Genomic DNA, 14,142 nt, shown 5'->3' on the forward strand with positions numbered 1-14,142 from the left:
GTAATTAATTAACCAATTTCGTAGTTGTCGTGTAATGTTTTGAACCCCATTTTCTCATGGGGTAGTGTGTGGTGCTGAATTGAAATCTGACTGCATCCTGCAGCTGCTGTCGAAAGGGTTAAAGAATTGGAGGGGAAGCTTGCTGATTTTGAGCGAGAGCTGGAGCAAGGGAGAGCTGAAATGGAATCCATGTTGAAGGTCAATACGGACTTGGAAGCCGATGTTGGGGAGCTCCGAGAGCATCCGTTTGGAAATCGTCCTTGGGAACCTGTTGCTGCTGTTCAAAGAGAGCGAGATATGGGCTTGGAAGCCACCGTTGATGAGCCCCAGGGTCATTCGTCTGAAGATCGGACTTGGGTAACTGCTGCTGCTGGTGAGTGTGGAATGGGATATGTAGCGCAGGTTGTTACGGGATTGGAAGCCACCATTGATGAGCCCCAGGATCATTCGTCTAGGGATTGGCCTTGGGAATCTGCTGATGTTTTTGAGAGAGAGCGAGAGCTGGAGCAAGTGCTCGAAGGCGTGGAACCTTCAGTGACGGTTACTACGGGCTTGGAAGCCAATGAAGAGCCCCTTGACGATTTGCTTGACGATTTGCTTTCGGAACCTGCTGCCATGGAGCGAGAGCAGGAGCAAGGGCTTGGCGGCATCCAACCTTGTTGATCAGCCCCGGGAGCTTTTGTAGGGGGATTGTACTTGGAAGGCTGATGAGGTTACCCCTAATTTATTTATGTTAGATGGATGTGAAAGAAAGTATCATTTGAAAAATATATATTTGTATATAATGTTTTAATGTAAACAAGGGCATCTTATTAGAGTTTCTTTCAGATCTATTCTTAATTTTGTCCAACCCTGCTAACACGCGAGGGTGTTAATGAATTGCACTACGGAGTGGTTGTAATATATTTTTGGCAGTATCGTTCATGGGACATGTTCTCAATCCCTTGTCTGAATAACGAGTATTATAGATGAGTTTTCAGTTCGGTTTGTCTTTTTTCACCATTGATCATCACTTAATTTGAACAAACGATACTAAAGCAAATTTTCCAATTTACATTACGAATCATCTTCATCCACTTTCTAAAACTTTATATGGATGGATGGAATAAAAACTTATTCTTCCCACCCCAATCAACATCTTAAAGTTGGATTTCTACCTTAAAATATATATTATGATTAGGACTGCACATACCCGACCCAACCCGCCGACCCTACCCGTACCCGACCAAAAATACCCGCACCCGACCCAACCTGCCGAGGCATGGGTCGATTATGGGTGAGGCACGCCAGAACCCACCTATCTTGGGTCGGTTGCGGGTAGAAACTTCCGTCACCCGAACCGACCCACCCACCTGCCCAAAACTAACATAGGATTCCTGACCCTTAGATCTAACCTAGGATGAATTATCAGAGCCGTTGAATTGATGAATAAAAGTAAAAGACCTAACCTAATCGCATTTTCCTTCTCTTCTCTTCCGCGGCCTCTTCTCTCCTTCTCAGCGAGACTCCAACTCCATTCTTTTTTCTTCGCTCAGTCTCAGATTTGCTTTGTGGATCATCGGCATCACCAGAAGCAAACCAATAACGGAAGGTAAGATTAGGAACCGTTGTAAACTTGTAATTTTTTGATGATGTGATTTCTTGTAATTTTCAATTTAGGGTTTATGTGTTTAGGGTGTTGTTTTTTAATTTCAGTTTGGAATGAATTGGTAATATATTACTATGTTAGAACTCAGTAATGAAGAGTTTAATCAGTAGATTCAAAGGATTCTTGAATGTTTATGTGTTTAGGCTCAATTTAGTTTAGTTATGTGTATGTTTATCAACCGAGAATTTAACAACTTAACTTTGTCCGTGCTATGATGATTTTGCACGCCGACATATTTAGCTTGAAATTGTCTAATCTCTTTGTGTTTAAGTCTTAATATCAAGATGTGTATATATTTTAATGTGATAAATGATTTCATGAAGATTTGTAAATCTAGGCAGCCAAATAAGTTATAATTACCATCATAAATCAAGCCTTGAATTGATTACCTAGCAAGTTCTAATTGATTTTTTAGAGTAGCCTATAACTGTTTGTGAAAATTACCTAGTCAATTAGAATTTTGAAACTTAAAATACAGTCTGTAAATGTCGTGTGAATTGATCTTGGTCTTCTTTATAGACCTTGATTCATGATTTTCAATTTAGGGTTTAACTTGTTTGTATAAATGATAATATCAGGGAGAAGTCTTACTGTGGACCTCGTTGTTAATGTTTATGTGTTTTTAGAGGTGTTATTCTTCTAAGCTGCAACTGCAACAATGAGTATTTGGAATTACTCATTTATGTTCAGAACCAGTAGTTTGATTTTAAATTTTAAATTTTAAATCAATCTCAGTTCTTTAGTACAACCTAGTTAATTTATTTGGTATTTGAACTAAGTCATGAGTATGGTGTTCAATTCAGCATGGTGTTAGTACTTTCAATTGTTGCAAATATTCAATTGAGTATGGTGTTTGATTGTAATGTGTTTTACCGATGTAACTTGTTTCTTTTGTGCAGGTTACCATGTTTGAAATCTCAGAAGATGATTCTGCTTCTAATCTTCCAATTATACATGGAGTGGCATCACAAATGGGACCTCCCCCTCCACGTCCACCGCATTCTGGACAAGTGCATGGACCATCAGCAGGGACAGGGAGTACCGCTGGCTCATCTACACCAGCTTCTGAACCTTCACATGCTTGTGCCGCAGGTGAAACATTAGATAATAATCCTAATGCTGGTGTGAAGAGATCAAAGGTATGGGATCACTATGATATTTATGAAAATGGTGAGAGAGAGAAATGTAAATATTGCAAAAAGGCTAATTACAAGATTGGTAAGAAAAATTTGGATGGTAAGAAACATGGGACTTCTAATCTCCAACATCATTTGGATAAGTGTCAGAAGTATAAGAATGAAATGAATGAGGCTAGAGATGACGGACAACAAACACTTGACTTCCATCCTTGCAAGCTTGGAGAGGAACCACAGTTGGTTGGGGTGTATTTTTCTCAAGATGCGTGCAGGAGAGCGCTGATTAGATTTATCGTCACCGATGAAATGGATTTTAGAATTGTTGAAGGTGAAGGTTTTATAGCTTTTTGTAAGTATATTGAGCCTCGATTTAAGCTTCCAAGTCGTATGACAATATACCGTGATGTGTGCAAGCTGTTTTTGACAGAGAAGGAAAATATGAAAAGTTATTTCAAAGCAAACAAGGTAAGAGTGTACCTTACTACTGACACTTGGACGTCATCGCAGAATTACAATTATATGGTAGTGACTGCGTATTTCATTGATCATCACTGGAAACTACATAAAATAATTATCTGTTTTTGCTTGATTGATAGCCATGAAGGTACAAATATTGGAGAGGCTTTGGCGAAATGTTTGCTAGACTGGGGACTTTAAAAGGTTTTCACGGTGACGCTTGATAATGCGTCGGCAAATAAAGTTGTTGTTGACTATTTGAGGAAGAGAGTTCAGAGTTGGGGTTCTGCATTACTCGGAACTAAACATTTACATGTTCGATGTGCGTCTCACGTACTTGCACTTGTTGTGAAGGACGGTATGAAGAAGTATCATACATCACTTCTCAGGATCAGGGCAGTGGTAAAATATGTCACGAAATCTCCCGCAAGATATAAAAGGTTTACGGAGGCTGCTGAGTCGGAAAGAATAGATCGTAAAAAGGGTCTGATATTAGATGTGAGAACGCGGTGGAATTTTACTTAATTAATGCTTGTTGCTGCTGAAAGATATGAAAAGGCATTTGAAAGGCTACGTGAGTTGGATAAGGCATTTTGTGAAGAGTTTTGCTTTGATATTACAGTACCAGATAATATTATGGGTGATGGTGATGACACTGTTGATCTTGATGCTGATTATGATCTGGAATCAGACAATGAAGAAGAACTTGATACTACTGAAGAAGAAGATTTTGCTGCTGTCAGGAAATCCAAGAAAAAAAACAGGCCAAAAGTGCATGCTCCTGAACGATACGATTGGTGCAACGCGAGAGTTCTGATTAAGTTTCTACACGTATTTTATGAAGCAACTGTTGCATTTTCATCTTCTACTTATGTTACTTCTCATTCTTTCTTATTGTAACTTGGTACTGTTTTTCAAGAATTAGTAGAATGGAAAAATACACATGAGGACCCTTTCTTAAGCCACATGGGTGCTGTAATGTTGCTCAAGTACAACAAATATTGGGGAACATACCGAAAGATGAATTCGTTGATGTTTATGGCTGTACTTCTTGATCCACGAGAGAAAGAACATGGATTATTTGTGACTGTTGAAGATTTAATTGTGCATTATGACCCAGCAATGAAGAAAAAACTTGTAGAAAAATGGGTTGAAGAAGTTCTGAAAAATTTTGTGGAGCTGTTTGCATCCTATAAAGTAGAAAATGTTAGATGTGCAATATCTGCATCAGAATCTGTGGCGAGACTAATTCTACTTCTACTCAAAGTTCTTCGAGTTTTGGAAGTACTATTTTAGCAATGCCAAGTATATGGCGGGAAGGAATAAACGAAAGCATCAATTGAGTAATGTGGAGGACAATGGGAGATCTGAGGTAGAAAGGTACTTGGCTGAACCGATCTACACACCCACAAATGAAAATGCTACTTTTGATATATTACAATGGTGGAAGGTAAATGCTGCGAGGTTTGACATTTTTCCACTTATGGCTAAAGATATATTTGCTATTCCCGTTTCTTCCGTTGCTTCAGAATCAGCATTTAGTACCGGAAAAAGAATTTTGGATCCTTTTCGAAGCTCCTTAAATACCAAGACACTTGAGGCCTTAATTTTGTTACAAAATTGGTTACGAACACCAATAGACATGGATTCATCTACCCTTGGAGTCGAGGAGGAGGAGATTGATATTGCTGAGTCTGGTATGTCTAAATTTTCCTTGGCTCTATTGTTGTTCATGACACTGTGAGTTTTACTTCAGCATGTTTATTACATGAAAGTACATGGTTTACTAAACATAATGCATGCTATGTGAATAGATTAATTGCCCTGTTATGTTAATAATCCATACTTAATGATGTATAAACTGCCTTGTTATGTGAATCTTATTATTCTAAATATCAGATGATGTATAAACTTCCATGGATGTGGAGGTTTATGTGTGGTTGAATTTGTAAAGGTTTTGATCCTGCATGATAATACATGTTGTTGTTGTAGATGTATAAACCCTTGCTTAGCTAAATATCATATATCCATTTCGAAATTGGTGTAGTACTTGTACATTTTTATTTGGAATTGCTGCTCAACTGTTGTTTATGGATGCCCTTGTTGAAAGATGTGGTAACCGCAATACTGCTCAAGCGGCACATTGGAAAGCCTGATGAAAACCCAGTATTTGGGAAACTTGAAATCTGATGCCAGGAGACACACAACAAGCTTCAGTTTCTCAATACCATTATTAAAATCATTCGTAGTGCAGAAATTATTTTTTGTTGTATCAACGCCCTCAGAATCTGCCAAGTCCACTTCTTCACATCCAAATTGAACCTTACAGATCCAGGAAAAGATTTCCCACCTGGAAATTGCTTTCCAAGATGCATTTCTGAAATCCATGCTCAATAGGAGCCTGAATAGCATAGAAGACTCTTAAGGTTATTAACCAATAACTTTCGGTGTACTGATGGGCAGTTTGTGTTGGTACTTGCTGTTGTTGTGGATGGATAAACTAAAATGTTCATTTCGCTTGCAGAGCTATTTTACTTGTTTCAAGAAATTCATCTACCCTTTCATTCATTCTAATTGTTCATTTCGCTTGCAGAGCTATTCGGTGACCTTGCTGCTTCTTCCATCGTCATAGATGATTGATTCCTATTGGCTTAGACAAGGTAATGACGCCAAGGGTCATTGTCAGTAGCTTGATCTTTCTGAGTTCATCTTTGTTACTGTAACTAATTTACAGACTTCGTTTTATTTCAGGCTTTCAGCGCATTCGGAGGTAAAACATCCACAAACTTGCAGCGACTCGATGTTGGTCGCTTTATATGATATTAGGCTTTAGTATAGTAGGCAATACTCAATAGTAATGCACTCTTTTATCTTTTGAGCTTTGAACAATTGAACTCTGTTCCTTTTTATTGTTAGCTTTATCAACTTTGGAGTTTGCAACTTTGCATCAACTTTATTATGTAATGTCATTTTATTTTATGGTGGGTAACCCACCACCCACCCGACCAAACCCGCCGTCACAATGGGTCGGGTGAAAACCGACCCATTGTGATGTTGGGTCGGTTGGGGGTGACAACTTCTGTTACCCGCCATCAGTGGGTTGGGTGGTGGGTGAGGCCAAAACCAACCCATGTGCAGCCCTAATTATGATTGATGTAATTAATTAGTTGGTGCCTTGTTAAGATTTCCTTGCATTAACCATATTTCTACTCAAAATATATATGATCTCAACCCCCTGTAGATCTTCAATACCTTGACTACTGCTCTTCATTTCCATGCATACCAAATGGTACCATTTAGGCACAATGCATACGCTTATTTCCCATAATAACGGCACAAACTATGATCAATTTGTTAGTTTATTGTATAATAACAACACTAAAGAGGAAACTGAAAGCTCATACAGCTTGAGAGAAAAAGCTTTGAAATTACTTTGGAGACGATTGGTAACAAGGAGATGGTGAAGATACTAGAAAGGGGATGGGGTGGTGCTAGGGCTTGGATATGATTGCCAAAGGAGGAGGTGTTATGGGTGATATCTCTGCTTAGGATGATACACAAAGGGAAGAACAAGGAGGTCAAGTATGAAGTCACGGTAGGGGATCAGGTCTTTGTTATCATAATTCAGTCGAATCATGGGGGAGAGTATATCAGGATTTCAAGACATGTAAAAGGAGAGGAAGAGAATTCATATAGTATATGTGTTCCTAATGGTGATAATAAGAGTTGCTGGTATATCCTTGCTGAGGTTTTGGACTTGTATCTGGAGAAGATTGGATGGATGGAGGTGAGTCAAAGTGTGCCTACATCTATAGATTTCCCCCCAGATATGGTGGATCTATCAAGACTAGATTAAAAAGGACTGGAATAGTCACACTGTCAAGGAGGCTAGGGTGGAATCAGGTGGCGGTGTTGATCAAAAAGGACTTTGGTATTGCAAGGTTTGTGAAAATTGAAGGAGTGTCGAATTTGGAGGGACTGTTGGAGATGGAAGAGGAGGAGTGGAAGAAAATCTGGAAACCATTAAAATGGAATTACAAAGGTGTGAATACTTCACTGGCAATGTGGACCGATGATTTAGCTAGTAAACCAAAGAAGATGATGGTGCAGCCACAGCAAAAGAAGAGAGCATTGGCAGTATATCCAGTGGGTAAGGTCTCTGAATTAGTTCATTGGTTTAAGATTAGAGGATTATCGACGGAAAAGTGGTCATCAGCTGTGATAGCCAGGCTAGGAAGTGAGATATCTGGTGGAGCATTTTCTAGAATTGCGACAGAAACTCTAAGGATGGAAGGGAATTGGTTCTTCAGAGTCTCAGTTTCCGTTAACATCAGTAGCATTCCGGCGGTGTTAATTTCGGAGGTGGATGGACAGAAAGTGGTGCTTACGGCGGAATGGGATCCGAATTATGAGGAGAAAATTAAGTTCTCGGAGCTGGAATACCGTCGAGAATTTAACAATTTTGACTTCTTGATTAAGGTTATTTCCAAAGAGAATTCAAAATGCAGTTAACAAGACTCTGTTGGCGCGCAATCATGCTTTAATAATGGAAAGTTCGGTTAGAAGTGAGTCAGATGGAAGAAAGGAGTTACAAGGTGGAAGTGATCAGAAGATGAATTAGAAGAAGGGGGTGAGTTAGTTGTTGAGTCAGATGGAGTGGGTAAAAGGGTTAGTGCATGGATCGAAAATTGGGTCAAGCCTAAAAACTATTTCTGGCCAAATGGTTATGCTTGGTCATGAAAATAACATCTCTTCAAATCGAGATAGGGTTAGAGAATTACCAAATTGAGAATTTCGAAGTGGAGCATGGAGAGATTAATGACGGTGTAGGCGATTCGAGTCTGGAGCATGATAAAGTAGTGGAGATGAATCTCCTTTTAGACATAGAGAATCAGGTTGTTCTGAAGCTGGGGAATTTGCAGTTGTCACATACGGAAAGCATGGAGAAGGTATTAGAGGAAGCTGAACTAATGATGATATATTGTTGTACTTATGGGTGTGTTTCTGATGGAGATAGGAAAGTTCTAAAGAAAGTTGTTATGAAACAAGTAGTGAAGTACAAGGAGAGGTTTAGGAAGATGAATGCTGAGAAGATGATTACTGTTGCTCAGAGAATTGATGGGGAATGGTCATCTGAGTTGACTTTGGTGGAAATTGACAATTTAAATGAGGTGGAGGTGGTTCCAAATTCACTATTAGGTATTAATGGATCTTAAATTAATAAGCTGTAATTTGAGAGGGATGAATGCTTTTGATAAAATGGTGGCTCTTAAAAATCTGGTGTTGGATCAAAAGTGTGATGTTTGTATGGTGCAAGAGACAAATATAATGAAAATGAATCAATGGTTGGTCAGGCAGATTTGGTATGATACAGATTTTGATTAGGAGCATATGCCATCTGTTGGTTCTTGTAGTAGCAGTGGTGGCCTTCTTACTATATGGAATAGGAACAAATTGATCAAAGAGGAAGGGAGAATGGGTAAGAATACTATCTCTACTTTATTTTCTCCAAAGATTGATGGTTTTAAATGGGTTGTATGTAATATGTATTCACCATGTGACTACAATGAGAGGGTTGTGTTTTGATCTGACTTAGAGGAGGTAAGGAATTGGTGGAATGGTCTCATTTGTTTTGCAGGGGATGTTAATGCAGTGAGATTTGATGAGGAGATGGTGATAGTAGAAATAGAGGAGATGGTGATAGTAGGAATATAACTTTTCTCAACAATTTTATTACTAATCAGGAATTGGTTGATTTTCCATTGCTAGGTGGTGCCTATACTTGGTCTGATATGCAGGTTAATCCTTTGTTGTGTAGATTTGATAGATTTTTGCTTAGTGTGGAAATGAATTTTAGGTTTCCAGTAGCTATTCATGTGGTTGTAACTAGGGTTACTTCAGAACATAAGCCTATAATGTTGGTTACAAAACCAAATATAGAGTGCAAACCTTATTTTAAGTTTAAAAATAGCTGGATTTTACATAAGGATTTCTTGAGGAAGGTGGAGGAATGGTGGGGTATAATGCAGTTTCAAGGGATTCCTAGTTTTGTGTTTTTCAAAAAACTTCAGAACTTGAAATACTTCTTGAAGAACTGGAGTACGGAGGAGTTTGGTGGTGTTAAGAAGGTGAAGGTTGAGCTGACAGAGAAAATAGATTTCTTGGACCATATGGAAGAATCTCATATTTTGTCTCAAGAGCAGATTGAAGAGAGATTGAATTGCATGCTGAAGTTGAATAACATTATGGTCAGGGAGGCTAGGAAGTGGCATTCTAGGGCTAAGCAAAATGAATTTAGGTGCGGTGATTCTAACACATCCTTCTTTTCAGAATTGCTAATGCTAGAAAAAAGAGAGGAACACTATTGTTAAGCTTGAGATAGAAGGAGAAGACTGTTTTGATCAATAAAGAATTAGAATGGAGATGAGAAGTTATTATGATAACTTGTTCAAGGAACAAAATTATGTGGCATTTTCACTTGATAATTTGGAATTTCTAAGATTGGAGGAAGAGGAGAAGATGGCGTTGGAAAAGGAGTTCACTGACGAAGTTTTTGCAGTGATTAAGAATATTGGAGCTAACAAATATCCAGGACAAGATGGGTTCTCTATGGAGTTTTATAAATCTTGTTGGAACATTATTAAGGGTGACTTCATGAGGGTGATGGGGGAGTTTATTGTAGAGGAACATGGGATTGGAGATTGAACTGTTCTTTTGTTTCTTTGATTCCAAAGAAGGAGGACACAAGTACATCTAAAGATTTCAGACCTCTTAGACTTCTTGGGAGTGCTTACAAGGTGTTATAAAAGGTGTTAACAAATAGGTTGAAGTTGGTAATGCATAAGTTGGTGTCTGATTATCAAGGGGCTTTTGTCAAAGAGAGACAGATATTAGATGGAGTATTAATAGCTGGGGAATGTGTTGATAGTAGATTGAAGGAGAAGAAGAATGAAGTTTTGTGCAAAATAGACATGGAAAAAGCATTTGATAATGTGAAGTGGAAGACTCTCTTGAGGATTATGGAGAAGCATGGTTTTGGTAGTAAGTGGAATTCTTGGATAAAATGGTGCATTTCTTCAGCTCATATCTCAGTTTTGGTTAATGAAAGTTCAACTGAGAAAATTAAGCCATCAAAAGGGTTGAGACAGGGAGATTCTTTGTCTCCCTTTTTATTTTTATTAGTGGTAGAGGTTTTATCAAAGTTGGTGTTGGATGTTGTAGGAAGAAGGCAGATACATGGGGTTTCAAGTCAAAGAAAATGGTTGTATTATCTCACACTTACAATTTGCAGATGATACAATATTTTTTCTGGATGCTACAGTGGAGGATATTAGGAAGTTATATCTCATTCTAAATTCTTTTGAGTTGTTGACAGCGCCGAAGCTGAATCTGGAAAAGAGTTCATTAATTAGTGTTGGCAGAATGACCAGTCACCGTAGAGGTTTTACACCCAAACGAGAAGAGGAAAGAGAATCTCCGAAAATTTAGGAACTTTTTGGAAAAATTCTCTTTGATTCTATGATTTTAATCTGTTAATCTAGTCTGTGATCTTATGATCATAATAACCTATCAATCTTGTCCTTTTTTTCTACATCTTCTCGATAGTTTTATATGTTTTGTGGTATCTAAAACTCTTGTAGAAGGTTTTAGTCTTTTTCTCATGATTTGTGAGTTTGTTCTATTCTATAGATCAATATCTATTTGTAGTCAAATGGGTTTCTAATCTGTTTTGCAAGTTTCCCATAGTTGTTTATGTGTAGTTCCCAGTGGTGGTAATTGAGTTATGTTATCACTTGAGATCAGATTGTTTAAGAGATTGTTACAGTAGTGTTTCTTATAAGAACAGTAGTGTCTTACTGATTTTCTTCATTATAGCTGTGAGTTAAAGGTATTTTAATCTCACTGGTATTCCATCTGGTTGCTTGGTTCTCTTCGGTAGCTTTTTATTATCTAGTAGTCTTCTTCTTCATCATGGTTTCCGTTGGACTAAGATCCATTAGATCAAGTTCAATTCAGATATCCCGGAAAATCCAGTGTCATAAATCAGTGATCAGTCAGTGTCGTGATTATAGCACTAATAGAGGGAAAGTTTCAACATTTTTCAAATTCAAAAATATTGTCAATTTGGTCAATTTGGTCAATCCGGAAAATCAGCAGTATATCAAACAAATTTGGAATGAAGGGGTATTTTGTAATTCTAAAATGTTTTATAATCCCATTAGGTATCCAACAATAAACATAACCCCTAAATCTCATAAAAGTATTGAGAAGCAATCTTTTCTCCTCAAACTCCAGTGTCGCACTATGGCTTGCCAAGGCAGTAGGAAAGTTGAAAATCTCAATTCAAGGTTGCAATCCGCAACTATTGGAAACAATGCTCCAATGCCTCTAAGAAGATTGGTCACTTCAGCTCAAGTTTCAACTGATGCAGCAGATGAGTATCTTTTTTGTTTGGTTGGTAAGATCATGTTCAAGAAACCGTTGGACCATGAAGATGTGAAAAAGGAAATCAATGATCGTTGGAGAAGTTACAGGAGGTATGATATCATCACCAAAGGAGTGAATCTCTTTCTTTTTCGTTTCGAAATAGAAGATTCAAAAAACGGTGTTCAAGCCAAAACATGGGATATCATGGGACATCTGCCCGGCTCTAATCCCCTATGATGCTAACATCCCAATAAGAGAGCATTTTTTTATAAACATATATGGTGTATCAAGCTAAGGAATTTAGGAAACATCGTTCTTAATGAAAATATTCTTAAAGGAATCTGCAAAGATATTGGAAAGAAAGTTGTACCAAAAGGGAGAAGAAGGCAACGGAGAGGAAGTGTGACAAGCACTGTGTATGTTGAAGTCAAACTAAAGGAACCTTTGAGAAGAGGAGGTTGGGTGGATACACCAAATGGCCAAACAAGATGGGTTATTTATCATTTTGAAATGCAACCATTTAAAAGGTGGAAGAAATGACAGATGAAGAGTATGCAGTTTGGAGCCAAACGGATGAAGGAAAAGCTTTTCTGGCTAAATATGATGGAGGATGGTGTTGAACAAAATGTTGGTGCTGTTAGTAATTCTACTAGTAGCACCTCTATAATTGTTGCCCAAATTGAATCGAGTGAGAACTTAGGGATTAAAGATGTTGACCAGAGGAAAAGCACAAGAATTAGAGAAGAAGACTCAATGGGAAACCTATTACCCATGATTCAAATCCAACTATCACTCATAGTAACCCGATTTATCAAGCTGGGGAAAAAACTGTGTTTAATGATATCCCTATAGAGCGATGGAATACCAGAACAATGATGGTGAGGCGAATCCTAAAGCAGTTGATAGCTCAACATCTGATCTCGCTGGGGAAAATGCACAGAAGCGCTATGAGAAAGCTGCAAATCATACTCAGGTTTATACTTTGAACCCTAATTTTTTATCTAGTTTTAAAATTATTTTTAATTCAGTTAATTTTCAACATAAGGTTTTTTCCAATCCCAATCTTAATAACCCTAATTTTGTTTTCTTCAATTTGTTTGCTATTCGTGGTTTTTTCTTAGCAGAATTAGGGATTTTTTACTTCCTTGGATTGAGATTTCTCTGCTATTATCTTATTTTCAATCTTGTTAAACATAATTTCGGCATGAAGTTTCTGTCATGGAATGTTCAGGGGTTTGGGAATAAATATACTAGGATTCACTTGAGGGACATGATACAAACTAATGATCCATATATGATCTACCTGTCAGAAACCAAGAACCAGGATAAAAAAATGATTAGTTATACCTATAACTTTGGATTCATGAATTAATGTTATATTAATCCTATAGGACTTTCAGGTGGTATTTTTTTTTCTTTGGAAATATGGTATTCAGTTAGATGTTATTGATACCAATAAAAATTTATTGTTTGTCGTGCTACTATTGATGCTAGGAGTGATAAAACTCTGCTAGTCTTCATGTACGACGCTCTTAATGATGATGAGATTAGAAAGCAATGCGACTATTTATATGGTCTTGCTAGTAGATTTCACAGTCCTTGGATGATTATAGGTGACATGAATTTTATCATTAGGAAGGAAGAAAAATTTGGGGGGAATGTTCCTTCTCAAACTGAACTTGATAGAATTAATGATCACTTAAAAAATATGAACCTAGTTGATGTGCCTTTTGTAGGGAATCCCTATACCTGATCTAATAGAAGGGCTGGCAGCAGTCTGGTCTTGGAGAGACTTGATAGAGTTTTAGGTAACGGAGGGTGGTTCAATAATTTTCCTTCAAGTGTGGTCTACCATCTTTTACCTTATGGAAGTGATCACTGTCTTATTCTCTTAGTTAGTGACAGAGAGTCAAATCAATCCATGAGACCATATAGGTTCAATAAATGTTGGTTGCTTGACAGGGAATGCGTTGAGTTAATAAAAAAATAACTGGAATGTGGATGTTAATAGATCCTATGCTTTTAAATTTGTTGGTTCTCTTAGGAATTTCAAATTTGTGCTTAGGGATTGGAATATACATAAATTTGGGAACTTTCAGACAAACATTAGGGACATACAGGATCAAATAGCTTCTTTATCTCATAATAGTGTCATGAATAGACCTCAGATAGATGAACCAGAAAAGAAACTAAGTTATTGGTATGATGTAAAACATGATTTCTATTTGCAAAGGGCTAAGGAAAATGTTCTTACTTTTGATGATAGAAACACAAAATACTTTCATGACAAGGTCAAATTTAGGAGGAAAAGAACTCAGATAGAATCTCTACAATCTGATGTAGGTGTATGGTTAACAGATAAGTCTTCTATTGCTAGTGAATTAAGAATAAATTTTTTTAATATCAGTACTACTACTAATCCTCCTTCTCCTATTGTTTTTCTATCTGATTTAATTCCTTGCATAACTGATGATG

The sequence above is a fragment of the Papaver somniferum genome, chromosome 1, assembly GCF_003573695.1.
Source record: "Papaver somniferum cultivar HN1 chromosome 1, ASM357369v1, whole genome shotgun sequence".
NCBI lineage: Eukaryota > Viridiplantae > Streptophyta > Magnoliopsida > Ranunculales > Papaveraceae > Papaver > Papaver somniferum.